The sequence below is a fragment of the Malus sylvestris genome, chromosome 15, assembly GCF_916048215.2.
Source record: "Malus sylvestris chromosome 15, drMalSylv7.2, whole genome shotgun sequence".
Lineage (NCBI taxonomy): Eukaryota > Viridiplantae > Streptophyta > Magnoliopsida > Rosales > Rosaceae > Malus > Malus sylvestris.
This window is the reverse complement of record NC_062274.1, coordinates 29105222-29131505: the sequence shown is the minus strand read 5'-3', so window position 1 is coordinate 29131505 and position 26284 is coordinate 29105222. Positions and strand designations below refer to the sequence as shown.

At 39.4% G+C, this 26284-nt stretch overlaps 1 long non-coding RNA gene and 1 pseudogene across 1 annotated transcript; both read left to right on the top strand.

Moving 5' to 3' along the window:
- The first annotated feature begins 372 nt into the window (after nt 1-372).
- Nucleotides 373-1259, top strand: LOC126605259 (uncharacterized). Its single transcript, XR_007616879.1, has 2 exons — nt 373-648; nt 805-1259. It is a non-coding gene; the product is annotated as an uncharacterized LOC126605259 (long non-coding RNA).
- An 18441-nt stretch (nt 1260-19700) lies between these two features.
- Nucleotides 19701-20340, top strand: LOC126602892 (peroxiredoxin-2E-1, chloroplastic-like; annotated as a pseudogene).
- The last annotated feature ends 5944 nt before the right edge of the window (nt 20341-26284 follow it).

The following is a 26284-nucleotide window of genomic DNA, read 5'->3' as shown; positions in this document are numbered from 1 at the left end:
ATGCTACTCTTACCCTATATTTGTACCATCATTTGTACCATCTCTATTAAAGAGATATGACCCACATGTGTTGATAGGTCCTACCTCTATTAAAAAGATGATATAAATAGTGGTAAACGAAGCATTGCTCGTCAATCAAAGCAAAATCAACAATAAGAAATAAACTGAAGAATGCATAAGGACATAATGGATTTGTCAACCTCTTTTTAAGAATGTTAATCATGTCCAAATTTACCAATTGCCCTTATTCTATTAAACGAGAAGGTTTAATTGTCATATTAGGGAGTGTTTGTTTGGCTACCTTAAGTTTCACTAGACTGGACTATTTGGGTAGGATTATTATTCTGTGTTTGGTGCAAGCTGGGATTAAGTTTAATGGGATTAAGCCAGACACGTGTTGACTAAATCCTTCTGGGCTTAGCGAGAGCCTTAGGAAATGAGGGGATTGCTAGTCCCATTTCCCCGCTTCCCCTCGCTTCGCCTCGCCCTAAACCTGAGAACTTGCCCTCTTGCTGTGTCTCTCCCCACCTCCCTCTCGTCTGTCCAAAAGATCTCCAAGTCTGCAAGAACCCACAAGTCTGCACCTGGGTTTGACAGAAACAATTCAAACAAATCTAAAAAGGCCAAGTTTGCAAGACTGATTTGCAAGTATTTTTCCTTTTTCTGGGTTTTCGAATTGATTTTTCAGGCTTTTTAAATCGATTTTTTTTGGGATTGGATTTTTCTAGGTTTCAATTTGTTTTTTTTGGGATTCGGTTTTCCTTCTGAGTGGAATCCCTAATTGGGTTTCTGAATTTTGAACAGGATTACTCTGCGTTTTGTCTCAAAGGATTACAACTACAGAGGATTTCAAAGTATTTGATGGAAGGTCAAGAAGGAATTTGTTGTTGTTATTGAAGAGCTATTCGGCTACAAATCTTCAAATAACTACTTGAGCAGAAAATAAATAGAGGGCTTATGAAGGAGATGAACTCTCATATATCAGGAAAATGATTATGTGAATTGGGTTGGATTTGTGAGTTGTATCTGAAATACCAAATTGAAGGATTTGATTTTTATGGGATATTAGAGCTTTTGAGCAATTTGGAGTGGTTGAACAAATTGAATGATTTCAATAGTTTTGCTTTTTCTGGGATAGCAAATTGCTGGATTTCATTTAGTTCTACTTTTTCTGGGATAGCAAATTGAAGAATTTGGTTAATTCTGCAGAAACTTTCATGTTGAGGTTCACTTTCATTAGATGAGAATATTTTGTTACAGATCATGGTTTTTTTTTTTTTTTGTTGTCATTATTTTGCTCCTAATCCGACATTGTATCAAACACTTCATTAAGTTAGTCGAGCTTGATCTAAACTAAGACAGTCCAACTTAGTCCTTGAAGCTAGTCCAATCCGAGATAGTCCGGTGCAACAAACGCACCCTTAGGGTTTTAGGGTTTAGGATTCGTCCAACCCCTTCTTCTCAACTGCTCAACATATGCTTTGCATTTAGGCATGTACCAGGTTATTTGATTAAACTGGATATCCAATTTGAAATTGTATTGTTCAATTTTAATGTTTTTTTTTTAATATATACTAAAAGAATGTCTTGGATCCATCATTGTGTAACAAAGTCGTTCATGTATTATTTGATCGCAAGATTGTTACGTTGGTTATCATAATTTATACGTTCAAATCAATCATACGTACTTGAAGATAGGCCTTACGTTAGAAAGATACGCCAGTTAGATGTCAACATCATCAACCCAACAACCCAACAACCCAACAAGGCAACAATGTTGTAATTCGACGAGTTCACTTAAATACATGGTTATGAGGACCCCATCATATATACTTGATGCAACTACATAAATTGTGAGAATTAATATATAATCCTATATAATCTTTTTGAAGAAGTGTGATATATCCTTGGATAAATGACATTAGATATGAAAAATTGCAATAAAGCATAACCAAACCAAAATAATGAGTAATACTTCAAACACTTTGTTGAAAATTCAGTTCACCGGAAATGACAATATTAAAAGGATCACTAAAATTGCTAAATCTCGTGTTACATGGAGATCACATGAGAACAAAACTTTAAAATATTCATATTGGAATATGGAGTGCGATACCCATTGGTCTAATCACATCATCTAATCATTGTCATGACTCCAGGACACCAAGTGAAATAAATCAACAAATCAAAGCGTCTCCATTGTGACACACATAGGTTTGGAAGAGATTCAACATGCTAACACAAAAACTGAAATGAAAGAACTCTCCTATAGAGAAAATCCAAAACTAGTTGAAAATCATCAAACAAAATTAAACTAAAAGAACAAAAAATAGTGTAGCCACTCCACATCCTCCCAGTATTTGAAATATAGTCATAGAGTCGACCGGCTAAACTCAAACCTAATACAATTCGACAACTTGTATGCCTTGAAACTCCTATTAATCCCAAATGTACTGCAAAGTGGTTGTGTGTGTGAGTCAAAAGATGACGACTACAACGTTTTAAGGTGACAATTCCCTACCATAAACGCAAGAGGAATGAGAAAGAGAGAAGAGACCAAAATAATTCCGGAAGAAGGAATACGATTGAACCTACGGCCAATGTCGAGCCCCGCATACAAAATTTTCTTTGAAGTTGACACATTTGCTCAATCGGTTTGAGAGATAAGTAGTGTATCTTTCTTTCCATTTTTCATCTTAATGTCGATTGTCATAAGTTTTTGGCATAAATTAGCATCTTAACTCCTGAATTATGGCCAACCAGTAGGGTTGGGCACGGTTCGGTTTGACACCAAAAATATAATCGAACCAATTAGCATTTAATTAGTGGTTCTGTTGAATACGGTTTTGATCAAATATCACCATTGAAACTGAGCCAAATCAAATCATTGTTAATCGGTTTGTTCGGTTGGTTTAAGCCTATTCTAACACATAAATAAATAAAGTCCAATCATTTCAAGAATTTTAATCTTCCAAACATTCACACGTCTCACATTCCCAATTCGATCAAAAGATTACGTTTTTCAAAACATAAAATTTTTATCAAGTCAAATAGAACCAAGTTTCAATTAAATGAAATATCGTACTAGCAAGCTGTTGATGCACAAAATCAGTGAGGACTTTGGTACAACAGAAAGTGTTAAGTTTGTGACCTTCGCTAGATTGCTCCGGTCACTAGTGTGGATAAGTATGTAAGTGGATAGAGACAGGGAAGCAAACACAAGATGTACGTGGTTCACCCAGATTGGCTACGTCTACGGAGTAGAGGAGTTCTCATTAATTGTGAAGGGTTTACACAAGTACATAGGTTCAAGCTATCCTTTTGTGAGTACTAGTGAATGATATAGTACAAATGACATTAGGAAATATTGTGAGAGAATGATCTCTATTTATAGAAGAGAGTTTCTAGTTTCATTTTGACATTGAAACGTGTCGTGTTGTGATTAGCTTCTGATGTTGACACGTGTCGCGCTATGATTGGCTTCTGATGTCGACACGTGTCGTGCTATGATTGGCCTCCTGGTTGAAGGGAAACTCTTCTGGGTCATTGACGGTATAACGTTGTACTTAGTAGTTTCGGGATTGGTCAAGTATGGTACAAACAGTGCTCCTTTAAGTTCCTGAGTGAGGTAAACTCCTCGGTTGGGGACTTGCAAGATCCAAGCTGCGGAGTAATCACGAAACTTCAAAGTACCGAAGTGTGGTACCGTCTTCACTTGCCTTATCTGTCTTATAGGTATATGTGGCATCTTCTTTGAAAGTACTCTTCCTCCATCCAGGGTTGGTATCTTTAACCGGTGGAGATGCACAAGGTAATGTATCAATTTCACTTGAAGCTTATTTGTAGTTTCAGGCTTGGTCAAGCGCGATACAAACCATTTAGTAGGAGTCCTCCAAGTCGCCGAGCTAGGAGATCTGACGAAAAAAGTGACAGACAAGGTAAGCAATCAGAGCTCCAAGCAATCAGTCCTAAATCAGAAGTTTGATTTCAAGTTCTGGTTGATTGTTCTCATTCTCCCTATCTTGTAGGCAGCAAGAAGGATAAATAGAAGAAAAAGGAGAAGAGATGATATGAGATACTTTTGCTTTTGAAGAAGTAACTTTCCACAGGCTTATTCTTGAACTGGGATGAAAGGTTTTCTAATTTCCTCCAGAGTATAAGGTCGACTTAAGAATTTGAGGGTCAAAACAAGTCCATCAAATCTAGCGTACGTTCGACCCTGATGATATGGGATACTTTTGCTGTTGACAAAGTAGTGGATGTATTGGCACGTGTTCTGTTACGCTTGTCTTCACATGCTTCCTTGTATCCTTCTCACTTGCTTTATCTGTTCCTCAGGGAGATGTGGTATCTTCTCTGGAAGCATAAGATGTTGAAGATGAGTACTCGAGAGCAATGCCAGGTAAGTAATCAAGCAAAGGGTTCCAAGCAGTCAGTTCCTGACTGGAAGCTTGATTCTAAGTGCTGACTGATTGCTCTCTTTCTCCTTGTCTTGCATGTAAGAACAAAGCCAAAGGAAAAGACAGGGAAAAAGCATGATATGGAATACTCTTGCTTTTAACCCTGATGATATAAGATACTCTTGCTCTGGTATGGCTTGTTTGCAGAGGTATTATTGGGGGAAAAGAAGCTGAGTATTTTGAGAGACTCTGCTGAGAGTGCCCTCTCGGATGTGAAGAAACGTTGATCATATTTTTTTATTTGCAAGTCTGCCTGGCTGTGGAGGATGAAGGTTGACATTTATAAGAATTGTCTCAACAGCGAGTGGTAACGATGTTCCTTTACCCTTCTCAGTCATAGCAATGTAGTGGGAGCTGTAAGATTCACGTGTTTTAACTTTGTCAGAGCACTTTGAAAAAGTGGTTTGTGGTATCTGGAAAGCTGATGTTGCGTGTAAAGATTGCAGACAAGCTTTATCCAAGGAAATCTAGCTCTCGAAGTTCGGAGAGCGGTGCCTCTTCGATTTTTGAACAAGCAATCCTATCGGGGATATGGCTCTCGAGATTCAGAGAACGGTGCCTCTTCAATTTTTGAGAAAGCAATCCTATTGGGAGTCTGGCTCTTGAGATTCGAAGAGCAGTGCCTCTTCGATTTTTGAGCAAGTAATCCTGTTGGGAGTCTGGCTCTCGAGATTCGAAGAGATGTGCCTCTTTGATTTTTGAACAAGTAATCCTGTTGGGAGTCTGGCTCTCAAGATTCGAAGGGCGGTGCTTCTTCGATTTTTGAGCAAGTAATCTTGTTAGGAGTCTAGTTCTTGAGATTTGGATAGTTGTGCCTCTTTGATTTTTGAGCAAGCAATCTTGTTAGGAGTGTTTTCTCGAATGTGAGTAAAGGTTGGGCATTTTTTCCATTCTGCCTTGCCACAGAGCACAGAGGTTGACACACATAGGGATTTTCCAGTTATTAAGCAGTGGTGTTGTTCCTTTACCCTAGTAGGTAATAGTAGGGTAGCTGGACCTTCAAAATTTATATGTCTAAACTTTGTCAAAGATCTTTGGCAAAGTTATATGTGGTACCCGAGAAGCTGATGTTGCGTGTGGGGATTGTCGACATATTTTGCTCAGGAAAATCTGCTTCTCGAAATCCGAAGAGTGGTGCCTCTTCGATTTTTGAACCAACAGCCATGTTGCCCTTTTTTTATAGGGGCACCAATTATATGCAAGAAGTACGTTCAGAAAGTTATTGCTTGTAGGAATTTTCCCCTTATTTTTTTACTTCAAAGATTTATTGCACCTCATTTTCCTTCATCATTTCTGAGAATGTCTGGCCCATTCAACCGTCGTTTTGACTTGAACTTTGGTGAAGAGGCAACCATGCCCTCTCAAGACAACATATAGCGCCCATCCTTTTTATCCTCTACTGGTCCTCTTACCGTTGGGGACTCTGTGATGAAGAATGATATGACAGCTGCGGTGGTGGCCAGGAACCTTCTCACTCCCAAAGATAATAGACTACTTTCCAAACGGTCTGATGAGTTGGCTGTTAAGGATTCTCTAGCTCTTAGTGTTCAGTGTGCAGGTTCTGTGTCTAATATGGCCCAACGCCTATTTGCTCGAACCCGCCAAGTTGAATCATTGGCGGCTAAAGTGATAAGTCTCAAACAGGAGATCAGAGGGCTCAAGCATGAGAATAAACAGTTGCACAGGCTTGCACATGACTATGCTATAAACATGAAGAGGAAGCTCGACCATCTGCAGGAATCTGATGGTCAGATTTTACTTGATCATCAGAAGTTTGTGGGTTTGTTCCAAAGGCATTTATTGCCTTTGTCTCCTGGGGCTGTGCCGCGTAATGAAGCTCTAAATGATCAACCTCAGGTGCCTCCTCCTTCTAGGGTTCTACCCAGTATTGAGGCTCCGAATGATCACCCTTCGGTGCCTTCTCTTTCTGGGGCTCTGCCAACTGCTGAGACTTCTCTTAAGCAACCTTTATGAAGGCTCCCTCTTGTTTGTTTATTTTCATTCGTGCATATGTACATATTTGTAACTTATCGGAAATATCAATAAATAAGCTTTGCTTCATTCCAACTTATTGTGTTAAATACACCAAAGCCTTCTTCACTAAGTTCTTTGAATTTTTCCTTTTGGTGAAACTTGTATATTGAAGCTTTGTGAGTGAAGCATGTAGGTTGAGGTAATGCTCCCTTAATTTCCCGAGTGAGGAAAACTTCTCGGTTGGAGACTTGAAAAATCCAAGTCACTGAGTGGTCATGAGACTTCCGAGTATCAAGGTGCAGCAGCATATGGTAGGAGTCCCCCAAGTCTCCGGTCGAGGGAGTTGACGAATAAGGCATTTCCTTTCTAAGTGGTAGCCCAAAACTTCTCCTTCATATATATTTGTTATGAAAGTTGTTAGGCCCAAAGAAGATGAGGCCTAGGCAATTTTTTTTTTATATATATATATATTTTTTTTAAGCTTTGTAGGTAAAGCTTTGGTGTTGAAGCTTTGTAGGTGAAGCTTTGAGGTTGAAGCTTTGTTGGATACCATGAATTAATTTTGCTTCACACTATCTTGATCAAGATAGTGTGAAGCTTTTGTAGGTGAAGTTTTCGTAGGTGAAGCTTTTGTGGGTGAAGCTTTTGTGGTGGGTGAACCTTTTGTTTGTGAAGCTTTTATGGGTGAAGCTTTTGTGGGTGAAGGGTGAAGCTTTTATGGGTGAAGCTTTTATGGGTGAAGCTTTTGTAGGTGAAGCTTTTGTGGTGGGTGAAGCTTTTGTGGTGAGTGAAGCTTTTGTGAGTGAAGCTTTTGTTGGTGAAGCTTTTATGGGTGAAACTTTTGTAGTTGAAGCTTTTACGAGTGAAGCTTTTGTCGGTGAAGTTTTGGAGTTGAAGCTTTGTAGGTGAAGCTTTAGAGTTGAAGCTTTTGCTGGGTACCATGAATTGATTTTGCTTCACACTATCTTCATCAAGATAGTGTGAAGCTTTTGTGAATTTGTAGTTGTCCTCCATTGATGAAGCTTTTGTTGATGAAGCTTTTGTGGTGAAGCTTTGTAAGGTACCATGAATTGATTTTGCTTCACACTATCTTGATCAAGATAGTGTAAAGCTTTTGAGAATTTGTAGTTGTCCTCCATTGATGAAGCTTTGTTGAATTTCCTTTTCTTTTTGGGAAACTAGAAATTTGAAAATGTTAGAGAGACAACATATACAAATTTTGCTTCTACACTATTGAGCAAGAGATTGTGATGTAAGCCACACCTTGTAGTAGTCGAAGGTTTGGACGAACCATATAAATTGAATTTGCTTCAAATAGTCTTGATCAAGAGTGTATGAAGCTTTCTACGAGTTATAGTTGCCCTTCATAGATGAAGTTTTTGTTGGCACCACAAATTGGTTTTGCTTCACACTGTCTTGATCAAGAGTGTGGGAAGCTTTTGAGAATTGTGGTTGCCCTCCTTTGATGAATCTCTTGTTGGCACCATAAATTGGTTTTGCTTCACACTGTCTTCATCAAGAGTGTGTGAAGCTTTTGAGAATTGTGGTTACCCTCCATTGATGAAGCTCTTGTTGGCACCATAAATTGGTTTCGCTTCACATTGTATTGATCAAGAGTGTGTGAATTGGTTTTGCTTCACACTGTCTTGATCAAGAATGTGTGAAGCTTTTGAGAATTATGGTTGCCCTCCATTGATGAAGCTCTTGTTGGCACCATAAAATGGTTTTGCTTCACACTGTCTTGATCAAGAGTGTGTGAAGCTTTTGAGAATTGTGGTTGAACTCCTTTGATGAAGCTCTTGTTGGCACCATAAATTGGTTTTGCTTCACACTGTCTTGATCAAGAGTGTGTGAAAATTTTGAGAATTGTGGTTGCCCTCCATTGATGAAACTCTTTTTGGCACCATAAACTGGTTTTGCTTCACACTGTCTTGATCAAGAGTGTGTGAAGCTTTTAAGAATTGTGGTTGAACTCCTTTGATGAAGCTCTGGTTGGCACCATAAATTGGTTTTGCTTCACACTATCTTGATCAAGAGTGTGTGAAACTTTCTAAGAGTTGTAGTGTTTGCATTGTTACAGAGGGGAAATGTTTAAAGCAGATGCAAAATGGTTGAATAGCTAAATCTTCGCATGCCATGCACTGAAGTTGTTGTTGGCTTGCAATAAGACTTTGTTGGTGACTATAACTCTTGTTGGGCATAAGTGCTCCCCTAGTTGAGTTGTTAAGCTTGAGGGTTTTTTATTATTTGTGAATGCTAGGAGTTCACATGTACAAGTTGTACCACTCGTCTTCTAGTAGGTGGAATGAATGGTGAGTTGCTTTCATCACTTGGTTGGTGGTACGAAGGTGAGTTCTTTCATCATCTTTCATCACATTTCATCACCTGGTTGGTGGCACCAGGATGAGTTCCTTCTTCACCTAGTTGGTGGCATGAATGGCAAGTTGCCAAATGATATTAGAGTACAGGTTGTACATTTTGTCACCTGGTTGGTGGCATGAAGGAGAGTACGGGTTGTACATTTAACCACCTGGTTGGTGGTATGAAGATGAGTTCCTTCTTCACCTGGTTGGTTGTATGAGTGGCAAGTTGCCAAATGATATTAGAGTACGGGTTGTACATTTCATCACCTGGTTGGTGGCATGAAGGAGAGTACGGGTTGTATATTTCATCACCTGGTTCGTGGCATGAATGGCAAGCTACCAAATGATATTAGAGTACGGGTTGTACATTTCTTCACCTGGTTGGTGGCATGAAGGAGAGTACGGGTTGCACATTTCATCACCTGGTTGGTGGCATGAAGATGAGTTCTTTCTTCACCTAGTTGGTGGCATGAGTGGTAAGTTGCCAAATGATATTAGAGTATGGGTTGTATATTTCATCACCTGGTTGGTGGCATAAAGGAAAGTACGGGTTGTACATTTCATCACCTGGTTGGTGGCATGAAGGAGAGTACAGGTTGTACATTTCATCACCTGGTTGATGGCATGAAGATGTGTTCCTTCTTCACATTTCATCACCTGGTTGGTGAGAATAAGGGCAAGGTGTCGAGGCACTTTGTAGCATGTGTCGAATGACACAAAGTATGTTGAACCCTTTCGAAGCATAGTTGGCTTATGTATGAATGTGTTGGAATGTATGATTGAACAAATATACTGTGAAGCTGTTCGTTTATTTGTATAGTCTTGTTGACATAGACTTTGTTTCATGTTGGAAACATTCATGTTGAAGCTTTGAACCCGAGTGTTTCATTACGAGGAATGTAAGAGGATTAAGACCGAGTTTTCTAAATCACATCTTTATTGAACTCATGCCAAATAGTCTTCGTTACATAGGATACCGAACGGCTGAAGCTTAACACTTGTACAATGTGAGTTTACTTGTAATAATACTTCAAGTGATTAGCGTTCCATGGATGGCCAAGGGTCTTGCCATCGAAGCTTCTAAGCTTGTAGGAGCCAGGATGACTGATGCCAACAACTTCAAACGGTCCATCCTAGTTTGGACTAAGTGTTCCTTCACTCGGGACTCTGTCGCAGGGTAATCTTTTCTTCAATACCCAGTCCCCTCATTTGAAAGAACGAGGTTTGACCCTTGAGTCATAGTAGTTGGAGATGCGCTGCTTGTAGGCGACATTCCTCAAGTGAGCCTGGTTTCTGTGTTCCTCGACTAGATCTAAGTTGAGGGTAAGTTGTTTGTCATTTTCGCTTTGCACGTAGTTCTGGACTCGGAACGTTGCTTGCTCAAGATTAACTGGGACAACAGCCTCTATACCAAAGGCAAGTAAGAATGGGGTTTCTCTTGTTGATGTCCGATATGAAATGCGGTATGACCAAAGAACTTGGGGTACAAATTCTGGCCAACAACCTTTAGCCTTGTCCAAGATGGTTTTCAAAGTTCGCTTGATTATTTTGTTGATGGCTTTAACTTGTCTATTAGACTAGGGATGAGCTGGGAAGGTAAAACATAAGTTAATATTAAACTTAGAGCTGAACATCCTGAACTTATTGTTGTCGAACTGTCGCCCGTTGTGAGTGACTATAGCATTGGGAATGCCGAATCTACAAAGGATGTTCTTCTATACGAAGTCTTCTATTTTTACCTCAGTAATGGTTGCCAAGGGTTCTACTTCAGCCCACTTTGTGAAGTATTCAACTGCAACGATTTCATAGCGGACCTTACCCTTCCTTGCAGGCATTGGGCCGATCAAATCAAGTCCCCATTGGGCAAAGGGCCAAGGGCTAATCATATGAGTGAGCAGCTCGATAGGGAAGTGAGGAATAGTTATGTAGTGTTAACACTTATCACATGAGCGAGATATTCTGATAGCATCTTGGTAGAGTATTGGCCAGTAATATCCTTGGTGAAAAGCCTTGTATGCTAGGGATCGAGATTCAGCATGATCTCCGCAGACTCCTTCATGTATTTCCCGAAGGACAATTTTCGCTTATGCTGGCGTAAGGCATCTTAGGTATGGTAGGTTAAAACCCCGCTTGTAGAGTTGGTCATTAATAATCAAGTAACGGGTAGCCTTGTATCGAATCTGTTTTGCTTGGACTTTATCATTTGGAAGGGTGCCATAAACAAGGAATCTATAAATCAGGGTAATCCAACAATTCAACCTGAATTTTTCTAAGTAGTTGTGTAGCCTTGTATCAAATCTGCTTAGCTTGGACCCTGTTGTAAGTTGCATACTTCTACAGCCATGGTGCTTAGTGATGCCAACAATTCGACCTGAATTTTTCTCCTAATCTTGTCTTCCACCGCTGAGGCAAGGCGAGCCAAAGCATTCGGTAGTGGAAGTGCTTGAGCAACAATTGTGTTTGTGCCAGATATGCTACCATGTAGCTATCCTTAGTGTCAAAGTTGTTGGTGACCTGGTTAACCACTAATTTGGAGTTACCGAAGATATTAATTCGTTTAACCCCAAGGTGTTTAGCCAAATGTAAGCCTGCTATGAGGGATTCATAATCGGCCTCATTGTTCGACACCTTGAATTTGAAACAAAGAATACTCCATCGCCACTTTGTCAGGGGTCATAAAGACTAGTCCTGCTCCGCAACCCTGTTGGTTAGACGAGCCATCAACATATAGAATCTATCCTAGGGCTGTTGGTTCTATTTTCTGAGCTTCCGAGGGTAATGAAACCACTTCTTTAGGCGTAGAAACAATGTCAACAAGATATGTGAAGTCGGCGATGAAGTCTGCCACTGCTTGGCCCTTCTCAGCTGACTTTGGTTGGTAGGAGATGTCAAAATCACCCAATGCTATCGCCCATTTTATCATTCACCCTGACGTGTCAGGACTTTAGAGTATCTGTCGAAGAGGATGATTGGTAAGCACGATGATGAAGTGTGTTTGGAAGTAAGGGCGAAACTTTCGAGCAGATATGACCAATGCTAGAGCCAATTTCTCAATGTTGGAATATCGTGTCTCTGCATCTTATAAGGCCTTGCTAGCATAGTAGACAGGCCGTTCGACATTACCATCCTTTCGAATGAGAACGGAACTTACTGCTGAAGCCGATACTGACAGATAGATAATGAGAATGTCACCAACCTCAGGTTTAGATAGTAGAGGGGCTTTACTTATGTAGTCTTTGAGGTTCTTGAATGCCTTGGCACATTCATCAGTCCATGTAATGTACTTCTTACTTCCCTTAAGTGCTTTGAAGAAATGAGCACATCTGTTTGTGGCCTTAGAGATGAACCTAATTAAGGCTGCTACCTTGCCAGTAAGGCTCTGAATGTCTTTTAAAGTTACTAGTTCTTTCATGTCGATGATTTCTTTGATCTTCTCGGGATTAGCCTTAATGCCTCGTTGGCTTGTCATGAAGCCTAAGAATTTGCCAGAGCCTACGCCGAAGGCACATTTGTTGAGGTTTAACCTCATTCGATACCTCTTGAAAATGGTGAAAGTTCCAGATAGGTTGGCGATGTGTTGGTCAGCATGTTTGCTCTTGACTAGCATATCATCAACGTAAGCTTCCATGCTCTTCCCAATCTGTTTGGCGAACATTGAATTGACTAGTCTTTGATAAGTTGCTTCTGCATTCTTTAGGCCAAAGGGCATGACTTTATAGCAATATAGTCATCTGTCAGTAATGAAGGCTGTGTGTTCTTGGTCCGGAGGGTTCATAAGGATTTGGTTGTTTCTTGAGTAAGCATTCATGAAGCTCAGGAGTTCACACCCTGCCGTAGAGTCTATAAGTCTGTCAATGAGAAGAAGAGGAAAGCTATCCTTCAGGCATTATTTGTTTAGGTCGATGTAGTCGACACACATTCTCCACAAGACCTTTTGGAGCAAGCGACTTTCTTTGGTTGGATTTTTCTTAAAAATGACCACATTTGCTACCCATGTTGGGTAATTGACTTCGCGGACAAAGCCTATGCCTTTGAGCTTTCCAACTTCTGCCTTCATTGCTTCGTATCGTTCAGCATCATAAGATCTTCGCTTCTGTCTCACCGGCTTGGTCTTAGGGTCAATATTCAAGCGATGACATATGATATCGGGAGAGATGTCTGGCATGTCCTCGTATGACCAGACGAAGACCTCAGTGTTCTCTTGCAAAAAAGAGATCAATGCTAACCGAATGGGTGGTGACAAGGTGGTGCCAATCTTCACCATGTGATCTAGATAATCTTTTGATATAAAAACCTTTTCCAGCTCTTCAACGGTTTGTGCTTACTGGGTGAAAGAGTCATCTTGAAGATCGTCAAGTTGACTGTTGCCACCGTGAAGATCCAATTTGGCTTCGTCCGGGCTTGTTTTTATGACTTGGTCATGTATAGAAAAGGTTTCCTTAGGCACATGCAGGTGTTGTTGCTTGACCGAAGTGTTGTAACATGATCATGCACTAAGTTGATCTCCTCTGATGTAACCATTGCCATAAGGGATTGGAAATTTCATCAACAACATATGTGTGGATACCATGGCCTTGAGATCATTGATGCTTGTGCGTCCGAAGATGACATTGTATGCCGTTGGGCAATCAACCACCAGGAAGTTAGTGGTAATGGTAGCTGTGTAAGGGATTGTACCAATGGTGAAAGGTAAGTGTATGCTCTCCCAAGGTTGCACGATATCACCAGAAAAGCTTATCAGATGAGAAATCGAGCAATCGAGCAAGTGTTCAGCTACTTTAAGTGCCCTGAAAGCTTCAGCAAACATGATATTGACCAAAGCCCCCGTATCTACCAGGATTCGTCTTACTTCAAAGTTGGTTATATGAGCCTCCACGATCAATGAGTCGTTGTGAGGGTGGATGAGACCTCTTTCTTCCTCAAGGTAGAAACATATTGGATCCTAGTTAGGCTTTTGATACTTGCCTCCCCTGATGTCTTCCAAGTGAAACACTTGATGGCCAGGCATTAAAGCTCGTTTCCTGTTTTTCATGGCCCTATTGGAAGATTCAGATATGGGTATGCCGCCGCTTATGAAATATATCACATTCACTTGACATTGGTTATGGTTATTCCTTGAAAGGTGAATGAGGAATCGATCAATTTTTCCTTCACGCGCTAAAACTTCAATATGATCACGAAGGGTGATACACTTCTCGCCGTCATGGCTGTTATGCTCGTGGTAGCAGCAAAATGTGCCTGTGTTCATCATGGGCTTGTAATCTGGGTGCCTCGGCTTTGGCTTCGGTATCAGGTGTGCTATGCTGGGGTAAATGGCCACGCATATGGTGTTCAAAGGTGTGTATGTCTCATACCTCGGGGTAGGGCTTGTCCTGACACGTGCTTGGCCCACTGTGTTGACTACTTGGGGGCGGGTGTTATCGTGGCGATTCCCTTGGTTATCGCGATAGTGTCCCTTACTCCTTTTATTAAAATGAGACTGGTGAGGATGGAAATCTTTCCTTTTGCCCTAAGGTTGATATGTCTGTTGACTTGGCGAAGTATTAAGTAAGGCAGGGGGAGGCACCGATGCCGTTTGGAAGGTCAAGGTCTTCTCATTTGGTTGGATCTGGCTTCCACTCCCTACTTATTGATAAAGGGTGGATGTGGGGGGTTTCCCTTGATATGTCCTTGCCTCGACAGAGGCATGGTTGTAAGCCTGTGCCATCACCTCAAAGTAAGTTTTCCAAGTGTTGGCATTGATCATGTACTTGAAGAAACAATCACGTAGGCCTGCCGTGAAGGTTTTGAGGGCAGTCTTGTCGTCTGCCTTGGCACAACTGGAATACTCATAGCTGAAGCGGCCAGCATACATACATAATGACTCGTCTGGCTTCTGACGAATAGTGTACAAGTCATCCGCAGAGTGCAAGCGATCGGTCTGGAAAATGTGTTGAGAAACAAACAGTTTCCTCAATTCCTCAAATGAGTCTACCGTCTCAGGTGGAAGACAGCAATACTAGTTTAAAGCTCCGCCAGAGAGGGTGGAGGGGAAAAAAAGACATCGCTCTTTGTTGGTGTGCATCCGGTATGCCATGGTGAACTCAAAGAGGTTAAGGTGTTCAATCAGGTCCTCTTTTCCAGTATAGAGTTGTAAGCCAAGCTTCTGCTTTATCTTTGCTTGGAGAGGGGTGTCGAGGATCCTTCTTGTAAGAGGGCCAGGCCTAGGTTGTTCCAATCAGGTATCTCAGCTTGTCGTTCGGCCTTCAACTTGTTTACTTCCTTAAGAAGTTGTAGGACAAGAGGGTCATGAGTGGAGTCATGTATTACTGAAGCTTTCTTACGTAAATCTCCATCTCCTCTTGGAAGTATGAAGGTTTGATCAAGAACATGTGATGTTTACTTGGACTCGCCGTACTGACTTCCAAGGTATGTCTGTCGGAACATCTTTGAGTCCCTTATACCTTCGTGTTTCTCAAGGACTTGTTGCCCCTTCCCCAAATTGGTAGCCGGCCTGGGACATGAGAGGGGACCAAGTCTTAAATAGACCCTTGGTTTATTGATCTTCAAGCTTACATGGATGGGATTGTCTCGACGTTGCTTTAGGAAGTCTCGACAGTCGCGAAAGACGGCTTTAGATCTTTCCACTCCTTCTGTAAGGAGGTATCTTCCTCCACTTCTCCTGCTTCGGGACAAAGCAACTGGGTTAACAGAAGTCTCATGTTGGTCGCCATTTCGATGAGTAGCTCACTCCTCAACAAAAATACCCATGTTGAGGGCAAATGACCCTCCGTGTTAGGGGGCACCCAGTTGATGGTTGACTTCCACAAGGGTGACGAGCTCGTGTGTTTTAGTATATCTAGCCTCGTGGAGCATCTCGAAGACCTTCTCATACTGCTCTTGGAAGATCTCATTCTTCATCGCTATCTTGTTGTTCTGAGCCTCCAGCTCATCGACTTTAGCCTGAAGAGCAAACTTCTTTTGTTCTTTCTTTCGTTGCTTCGCACCAGGTGCAAGAAGGGTGTCATTCCGTTTGCTATGGCTTCCTTCGCTCCCCATGTTGGAAAAGGATGCCTGGTCAAAAGAGAGTACGAATGGTGGAAACCAGCTTAACAAAGCTGAAGAGAATAGGAATAAGTGTCGTTCCTACAGACGACGCCAAATGTTGATGCACAAAATCAATGAGGACTTTGGTACAACAGAAAGTGTTAAGTTTGTTACGTTCGCTAGATTGCTCTGGTCACTAGTGTGGATAAGTATGTAAATGGATAGAGACAGGGAAGCAAACACAAAATGTACGTGGTTCACCCTGATTGGCTACGTCCACGTAGTAGAAGAGTTCTCATTAATTGTGAAGGGTTTACACAAGTACATAGGTTCAAGCTCTCCTTTTCTGAGTACTAGTGAATGATTTAGTACAAATGACATTAGGAAATATTGTGAGAGAATGATCTCTATTTATAGAAGAGAGTTTCTAGTTTCATTCTGACATTGACACGTGTCATGTTGTGATTGGCTTCTGATGTTGACAAGCTATGATTGGCTTCTGATGTCGACACGTGTCGTGCTGTGATTGGCCTCCTAGTTAGAGGGAACTTTTCTAGGTCCTTCACGGTATAACGTTGATCCGTGCTCAGTAGTTTCGGGATTGGTCAAGTATGTTACAAACAGTGCTCCCCTATCATATCTTCTCCAGCCCAATTCAAGAATAAGCCTGTGGATAGTTACTGAGCACTGGTCAACGTTATACCGTCAAGGACCTAGAAGAGTTTCCCTTCAACCAAGAGGCCAATCATAGCACGACACGTGTCGACATCAGAAGCCAATCATAGTGCGACACGTGTCAACATCAGAAGCCAATCATAACATGACACGTGTCAATGTCAAAATGAAACTAGAAACTCTCTTCTATAAATAGAGATCATTCTCTCACAATATTTCCTAATGTCATTTGTACTAAATCATTCACTAGTACTCACAAAAGGAGAGCTTGAACCTATGTACTTGTGTAAACCCTTCACAATTAATGAGAACTCCTCTACTCTATGGACGTAGCCAATCTGGGTGAACCACGTACATCTTGTGTTTGCTTTCCTGTCTCTATCCATTTACATACTTATCCACACTAGTGACCGGAGCAATCTAGCGAAGGTCACAAACTTAACACTTTCTATTGTACCAAAGTCCTTACTGATTTTGTGCATCAACACAAATGATACATATACCTTCAAAACAAACATAAAATACATATAAATACCCTAATTATTAATAGGTAATAGGTTCTAAAAGATGCTAGCCACAAATCGAGTAGTAGGCTGGGGCTTAGGACCCAGGCAGATATAAGTAAATTTATTATATATCGTATAAACAAGTGTCTGCTTATACTGAAAATATACATACTTTCACTGGGATACATAAATTACAAAATAAAATGCCATATAGATAATAAAGTATTAGAACATAAAGAAAACAAGGGGAACGGATAGATAATGTGTTTTATCTAAGTATTCAACAAGTCTCTTACAATTCATTAAAATAATAAAATGCAAAATGAAAGTTATCTATTTTCTGTCTAAGTGAGAGTCGCAATCTAAAAGGGTGCCTATGCGGGTCTAAATGGGTTATGTGGGGGCCTAGGGGGTTTAGGCGGGTGCCTAGGAGTGTTTAGCCACCCTTTCTTAATTTTCAAACGCCTAATCGGGGCGGTGGTCAACCCGCTTAGGCACCAATAGGTGAAGATTTTAGAACATTTCATTACAACTTATAATATGCTAAGACTTATACTATGTTTATGGTAAAACCTCCTAAAAACCTACAATAATTAACATGTGTAAATTGAATAAATTAATAATTAAAAAATAGTCGGTTTAGTCAAATCAAACAAAACTAAAAATAATCGGTTTGGTTCAGATTGATGAAGGGGTGGGCACAGGCTGGGCCAGGCCGGGCCTAAATTTGTAGGAACCTGGCCCTACCCGTTATAAACTGTAACGGGGTGGCCCGAGCTAGGTAGAGAGATTTTGAGTTTTGGAATCGGACCTAACCCGGCTCATTTCTAATGACCCAGTACGGGGCCGGTCCACAGGTCCAAATCTTGTTTTTTTTTTAAAATACATTTTTTATAAAATTGCACTGCAGTGCACAGCAGCACAGATGCTTTCAAAAATTACAAGAGCTTCTTCAAGCTTCAAGCTTCTGCACAGACAGATTGCAGGAGCTATACCAAATCCAAAAAAAACAAAAACAAAAACATTAAAACCAAAATAACATCTGCATTCACATCTGCAATGACATCAAACATCCAAAAAGATGAGGTGATACATTATGGTCAAAGAAATTGCATTACCAGAAGGAGAACTACAGTCTCAGCTCCTTGTACATCATTGAAGGTAACATATTCAATTTGAGACAGCTAAGTATCACTACATGAGCATTCAATATGGCAGATTCAGACAAAGATAATGAAAGACAATAAATCCATTAAACTAAATCAATCATCGAACCTCATCATTTCGACATAAACAATATCACCAGAAAAAGAAAAGAACTCCTTTATGTCTCTCTTACTGGCACCCAAGGAAATATTGCTAACATTTATGGTTGTTACCTGCAACAAAATGATAACATGAATCCTTTATCCAAACATCCAACACTGAAAAACAACAAATTCGAAATGAATCAGATGGAAAAATTAACACACACGGCTAAAGATTAATTCTTTATGTAAAAGTGTAAAACTAATAGAAAAGTAGCTTGTTCTTATTTTGCATGTTTCAACAATTGTCTTTTACTGGTGTAATGGAGCAACGAAAGCACCAAACACATATTTCCAGTGATAAAGCTCTTTGTCCCGTCTGGTAGATCTAAAACCCATACATAATATGCATACTTCTCTTTACATCTCCACCCATTTTCTTCACCACAACTTTATCATATCTTCTCCAATAGCACAAAATCTAAATATTCGAAATTCATACAGTAGCAGCAAACCAAATTCAAAACTCATACACAAGCAACAAATCAAGAACCCAAAGTCCCAAAATCTAGAAAACCCTAATTTATTTTTCAATCCTAATCCCGAAAATCGAATACCTTTTGTGAGATAGACCGTCAGGTGATGGTTGTAGTTGAGAGGAGCTGGTGGTGGTGGTCAAAGTTGACTTCAGACATGAGGGAGCTCAATTATCGAGATTTGAAAGGGAGTCTGAGAATCAAAAGGGAGGAGAGTCAATTAGTTTGAGAAAGAGAGATTGAGAAAGATGAGAGTCACTGAGTCTGAGAATCGACGATCAGATCTGAGAGGGAGAACTGAGATGTGGAGATTCAGTCTGGGAATGAGAGATTGAGAAACAGAGAAGGTGAACTGACAGAACTGTGTGTGTGAATTGTTTGTGTATGTGTGTGTGAGAATTAAGCTGTGGAGAGTTAATCTCCATTATTAGACGGTGGATACGGTCCGGGTAAGGGCCCCATGTCCTTAAAAATGTGTACCCGCCCCACCCCGCCATTCATTTAGACTCGATCTACCCCGTCCTGTTTTTGTGTATCAAATATATGGAACCGCCCGGAACCTGGATCGAACTGCTAGGACCCGCTCCACCCTGCGTGTCTAGGACCCGTTTGCCCACCCCCACCTACCACCCAAAATACAATAGCTAAAACATAATAAGAGCAAGTAATCATAAATGTTAAAGTAATTCTTAGTTACCATACTGAAATTTTTTGGTTTTCAACATTTCATGCATCAAGTTTTTTCACCCCAATCTGGACAATGACTGGGCACCACATGTCAATCTTGGGCCCATATGGATATTAAAAATTAAAAAAATTAAAAATAAACCCAAGAAACCCAACACTTACCCTTCTCTCTTTTATCTCCCTCAAACAATTTCACCCTATCACTCTAAAACTCAAACCACCAAAAATGGAAACCTCCCTGACAATCTCAAGGCTCTTCACAGCCCCCAAATCTTGCACTTTCTCCATAGCCATGGCTGCACCTAAAACATCTATCTTCTCACAAAAATCTATCTCCTCCAAAATCTCTTACACCCTTCTCCCCCACCTAGAAACCCTCATCTGCTTCTCCACCTCCACCTCTAAACTCATCTCTGTGACCATCGCCGTAGGTAACAAGCATCCTGAAGCAACCCTTTCCCACCTCGACGTCGCTGAGGACGTTCAAACGCTTGATCGTCTCAGAGCTCACCAAATCCAAGAAGGTTGTCCTCTTTGCCGCCTCTGATGCCTTCACCCCAACCTTTTCCCAAAAGCATGTCCTAGGATTCATAGAGTAGTTGGCGAAGCTTAAGGTAAAAGGCGTAGAGACCATCGCCTGCATTGCGGTCAACGACATTTTTGTGATTAAGGGGTGGAAGGAGAATCTTAACATCGACGACTATATGTTGTTGTTGTTCGATGGGAACGACGATTCCATGACGACAATCTGGGTGGAGCTCGATTTGAGCGATAAGCCAGTGGGGCTGGGCGTCTAGTCTAGAAGGTTCTCGTTTTTGTTAGAACATGGAGTTGTTAAGGTCTTCAATGTGAGCTACGAGCGATAATGTGCGTGCAAGCAGTGGGGTTATGGTACGGTTTCGAATGAAGTCAAGGAACATATTTTTTAAGGTGTAGGGTCTCTAGTAACCAACAGGATCCTCTCCAGATCCTTTTGGTGAAGATCTTAGGGATCCGTGAATCGTGTCCATTCATCGTACATCATGCAGTCAGTTTTTGTCAGGTATTGTTTATGTTTAATTTTACATAAAAATATTTAAAATGATTATGATCGTACGATGTACAATGAACTGACACAACTGACGATCTCTGGAATCCTCACAAAAAGGATCCAGCAAGGATCCGGATTCCTCTAGTTACTAACGTTAAAGAATTGATAGAATCTTAGGGATGAAGAAACTAAAGAAATCGAAGAGATGAAGAAAAAGAGAGAAACCTTTCAGTTGTATTGAATGAGTAAAAATAATTATTACATCATAATCCACTAAGTCTCAAGGGCACTACTTATATATATACTATGTTGAACAAATTTATAATTTTACCCTTTACAACTAACTCTAACTAACTCTAATTGTTTTGAAGATAAACCCCAACTAATTCAAGTTTATTTGGTTAATACACCCTCCTTAAATAGAACTGGGATCTCCCAAGTTGTGTTTGCAATTATGTATCAGCTTGAGTGGATAGACTGATAAGCTATTACTGCAATGATGAATTGTTGAAGCTGTTATGTTATTTAACTACTGCACTTGAAGCTGTTTTCTCCTGTGAACTTTGCGGATCAACACCAGAGACTTCAATATGAAGATTATTACAATGTTGAATGAATACTGGACTATGTAAACCTTTAGTGAATACATCTATTACCTGTTCATTTGTTGATATGTATTGAACAAGAAAATCCCCCTTTTGAACTTTTTTCCTAACAAAATGATAATCCGTGTCCAAATATTTAATCTTTGAGTGGAACATTGGATTGGAAAACAATGCCAGAGCTGAGAGATTATCACAATGCAAGGTAGGAGGTTGTGTAAGAACTTGATGTACATCCTTAAGCAAAGATTGAATCCCAAATACATCTGCAGCATAGTTTTCCAAGGCTTTGTACTCGGCTTTTATGGAACTTCAAGATACAGTTGCCTATTTCTTTGACTGCCACGATATTGGATTGGATCCTAAGTAAACAACATAACCAGTAATGGATTTCCTTGTGTTGATATTTGATGCCTAATCAGAGTCAAAATAGGCATTGATCTGAAAGTTAGAGGATTGAGTGTATTTCAGCCCAAAGTTGTATGTACCCTGAAGATACCTCATAATTCTTTTCACCAAATACATATAGGACTCAGAAGGATTGGTCATATATTGACACAGTACATTGACTGAGTGTGCAATATCTGGCCTGGTAAAGGTAAGGTACTGCAAAGCCCCAACCAAGCTCCTATAATGTGTAGGATCAGATAATGGTGTTCCTTCAATTGTAAGTAGCTGTGAATGAGGTTTGGAAGGTGTTGAGGTTGGTTTACACTGCTCCATGCTAGCCTTTTTCAAAAACTCCTTAGTGTACTTTGATTAATACACAAACAAAGACCCATCTGCATTATACTAAATCTAGAGTCCCAAGAAATATGTCAATTTTCCCATATCTTTTAAATTAAACACATCTGCTAGATTATCAATGATAGATTGAATTTTCTCAATACTAAACCCAGTTAAAATGATCATCAACATATAAGAGGAGCAAAATAACATCACTTTCATCCACCTTCACAGACAAAGTTATATCAGACATTGAAGTTTTAAAACCAAGTGCAGGTAGAAAGCTTGTAAACTTAGAATTCCAAGCTCTTGGAGCTTGTTTCAACCCATATAGTGATTTTACTAATCTGCACACATGACTTGGATACTTTTGATCCACAAATCCTTAGGGTTGTTTCATATATACTTCTTCTTCAAGCTCCCTATGTCAAAATGTATTTTTAATATCTAACTGTCTTAAATTCCAGTTAAATTATGCTGCCAATGTTAGAATAAGTCTCATAGTTGAATGTCTAACCACATGACTAAAAGTTTCTAAATAATCCAGCCCTTGCTCTTGATTGAAACCTTATGCCACCAATCGAGCTTTGTACCTTGACACTGTCCCATCATGATTTCTTTTCACTTTATAGACCCATTTACTTCTTATCACAGCTCTATCACTTGAAGGAAATACCAATTTCCATGTACCCTTGTGCCTTTAGAGCATCATATTCCTCATGCATAGCTTTTTGCCATTGATTAATAGTAGATGCAGCTCTGAAATTCTTTGGTTCCTCTACCTTATGTATGTTAGCCAAAAATGAAAACCCACATGATATATGACTATTGGTATCTTCAATATCACCATCTTTGAACTGAATAGATGATCATTCAGGCAAAGCAGCTAGAAATTATGTGTAATCTCTCCTCATAATAACACTAGTCTTATGTCTAGTTTGAATAGTGTTATTGTGTGATTGAGGTTGAGTTTGTGCATTTTGTGGGGACGGAGGAAGAATTACCTGAAGTTGAGACGGATAAAGGACAGGAAGTAAGGGAACTGTATGTTAAGATGAGGAAAAAGTTTATGTGGATGCTTGAGTTTCAAATCTCTGTGTTCCAATGCCAGATTGTAATGAAGAACTACTCATGTGTGAGGAAGAAACTGGTGAATGTGCACCATTTTGAATTGCAGATGATGATGAGTAATTGATATTCCCATTACCAGAGAGTGATTCCATAATACCCTTTTGATGAACTATATTCCCATGATCTGAAGATCTGTGTTGTACTGGAATATGTACTACTACAGTTCTATACTGAGATTGACTTGGAGTGACTTTATGTCATTGAACTTTAGTCTTTAACAATGCATAAGGAAACACAGTCTCATCAAAGATAACATGTCTCAAGACAATACATTTTTGATTTTGTACACTATCATAGATTACACCTTTGTATCCCATAGAATAACCCAAAAATACACATTGATCAGACCTGGGTAGTAACTTGTCTACAAAATATGGTCTTAACCAAGAATAGACTGCTGACCCAAAAACTTTCAAATTATGCACTCAAGATCCTTACCATATAGTTTCTTGTAAGGTGACACCATGGACAACACTGTGCAAGGTATCCTATTAATTAAAAACACAACTTGTGCACATGCATAGTACCAAAATTCAATTGATAATCCAGCTTGAGCAATAAGAGTAATGGCAATTTCCACTATATGCTTATGTTTTCTTTCAACTACTTCATTTTGTTGAGGCATGTATGGACAGAAAATCATTTGTTCAACACCTTTTGCAGCAAGAAAAGCTTTAAAAGAATCGCTTATGTACTCTCCCCCACCATCAGATTGTATACATTTAATAGCAACACCAAACTGTGTATGAACAAAGTTGTAGAATTTCACAAAAATTGCATACACATCTGATTTGTTATACATTGGAAAAATCTAAACATACTTTGTATATTGATCAACAAAAGTTACATAGTATTTACACCCCTATATTGTCTTGACTGGATAAAGGCCCTATACATCTGAGTGCACCTTATCAAATGGTGAGAAGTACCTATCACTGCTTGTAGAAAAATGAAGTCTACACATCTTTCCTTTAATACAGTGAGTACACATACTATGACTTTCATCTAATTCTAGTGGTATATTTGATTGTCTCAACATGATAGACATTATTTCATTAATAGGATGACCAAACCGTTGATGACACAATATTGACTTTACCAACTGTCCAAGAAAACCAGAAGGCTTCTTAATCACAGATTGAACTCCTCTTGAATGCTTGATAACAGAGATTTGAAACAACTGTCCTACTCTACTCTTTCTTCTGTACAGTATGCCCTTGTCTTTTTGTACTGCACAAAAAACTCATTCTCATCACAAATAAATCAACTATGATTATCACCACATAATTGTTGTACAAATAACAGACTTCGAGCAATTTTGGGAACATGTAAAACATTATTAAGAACCAGGCTATAAGAATTAGTTTTAATAGTAGTTGCACCAGTATTCTCAATTGATAAACATGTTCTATTGCCAATTATAATTGTATTAGAACCTTGGAATGGTGTAACTTGGTTCAATGTATTGACATCAGCAGGGATATGGTGAGATGCACCAGTATCAACAATCCATGCACCTTGAGGAATATGTTTTCTGCTTGCTGTGTTGTCATAACTGTTAAATTTGCAGGTGGTTGTTGACCTTGGAACATATAATTCCCTCTGTGATAACACTTAAGAGCTGAGTGGCCACGTTTTCCACAAATCTGACACTTCATTTGAAAACCAGTACTTGGTGCACTAGCATTTCTATGAAAACAATTAATAATAGTATGTCATCTCTTGTTGCAGATTTGACACTCAATCACAGTAGTAGATCTGTTTTTTGTATTCTTATTCCACACATTTGTACCATATTGCCTTGTATTGCCAGATGAAAAACCAAAAGAAGTGCCTGTATTATACCATTTGCCTTTAAAACCAGCATTTGGCTTAAAACTGTTATTACCCTTATAATTTGGTTTCTGCATAAATGGAGCTCTTGGACCAGAATTTGAAGCATTACCCATATACCTAAAACCATAAAGAACTTGATGATAAACAGATTCAGGAAATTGTTGAGGCATAAGAGGTTGTGAGTATGGCTGTGGTAAGACAAATGGTATGGATATTGCTATATATAAGGCTCAACTGAATATGGATATGGATTAGGAGTTAGGACACCCCCAGTTGTTGTAGGTAAATGACTATGTCCTCCAGGATTGGACCCTAAAGCAGATAAAGCTCCCTGAGTCGTTTGTGAACCTTGAACATATAAGGCATAAAGATTTTGAGACACAACACTTGATTCACCTTCAATTTCTTTTTCAGCTCCAAGCAACAGAGCCTGAAATTCTTTCATAGAAATAGATGATTCTCTGGATAATATCACTGTTCGAATTATTGCCTATTCTTTTGGTAAACCAGCCAAACCAGCAATTATCACATCATTATTAGAAATTAATTCTCCATCAATAGTTAACGATTCCCTTATATTCTTCAATCTTAACAAATATTTATCAATTGAATCCCCTCATTTCTGAATTGTATGTAGTTCAGTCTTTAAGTGATTTACTCTAGACTTAGACACTGAAGCAAACTGATCCACAAGATTTGACCAAGCCTCATAAGCAGTCACACATCCAAGAACATATTCAATAGCCTCATCAGTGAGTTCAGAAGTAACTCTTCTCTCAGTATGAATTACAAATTTCGATGTACAAATAGTAGTGCCATCAAAGTGCCCAAACAATTTATGATCCTTCAACACAGACTTGAACTAAAATGCCCATTTTGCAAAATTATCATCCTTCAACTTTATAGTAAGCATTCCCTATAGATTTTCAACTTTAACAATATGATAAACTCACAACGGAAGAACTATGATCGACAACGGCAATGAGCCATTGCCGGCGATGATACCATATTAATGCTAAAGAATCGATAGAATCTTAGGGATGAAGAAACTAAAGAAATTGAAGAGAGGGAAGAAAAAGAGAGAAACATTTCAGTTGTATTGAATGAGTAAAAAGAATTATTACATCATAATCCACTAAGTCTCTAAGACACTGCTTATATAGAGACTATGTTGAACAAATTTACAATTTTACCCTTTACAACTAACTCTAACTGTTTTGAAGATAAACCCCAACTAATTCAAGTTTATTTGGTTAATACTAGTAAAAAGTTTTTTTACCTAAATATTTAGGTTTTTAAAATTCTAATTTTTTTTAATTTATTAATATCCATGTGGGCTGTTGACATGTGATGCTCAGTCATTTTCCATGCAGACGCCACGTCACAAGTTAATGACTATTTTAACAAAAAGCTTAACGAATGTATGAAAGTGTCCTAGAATTATCACTTTAGGTACCAGACTGGGATAAAAAAATAAATAAAACA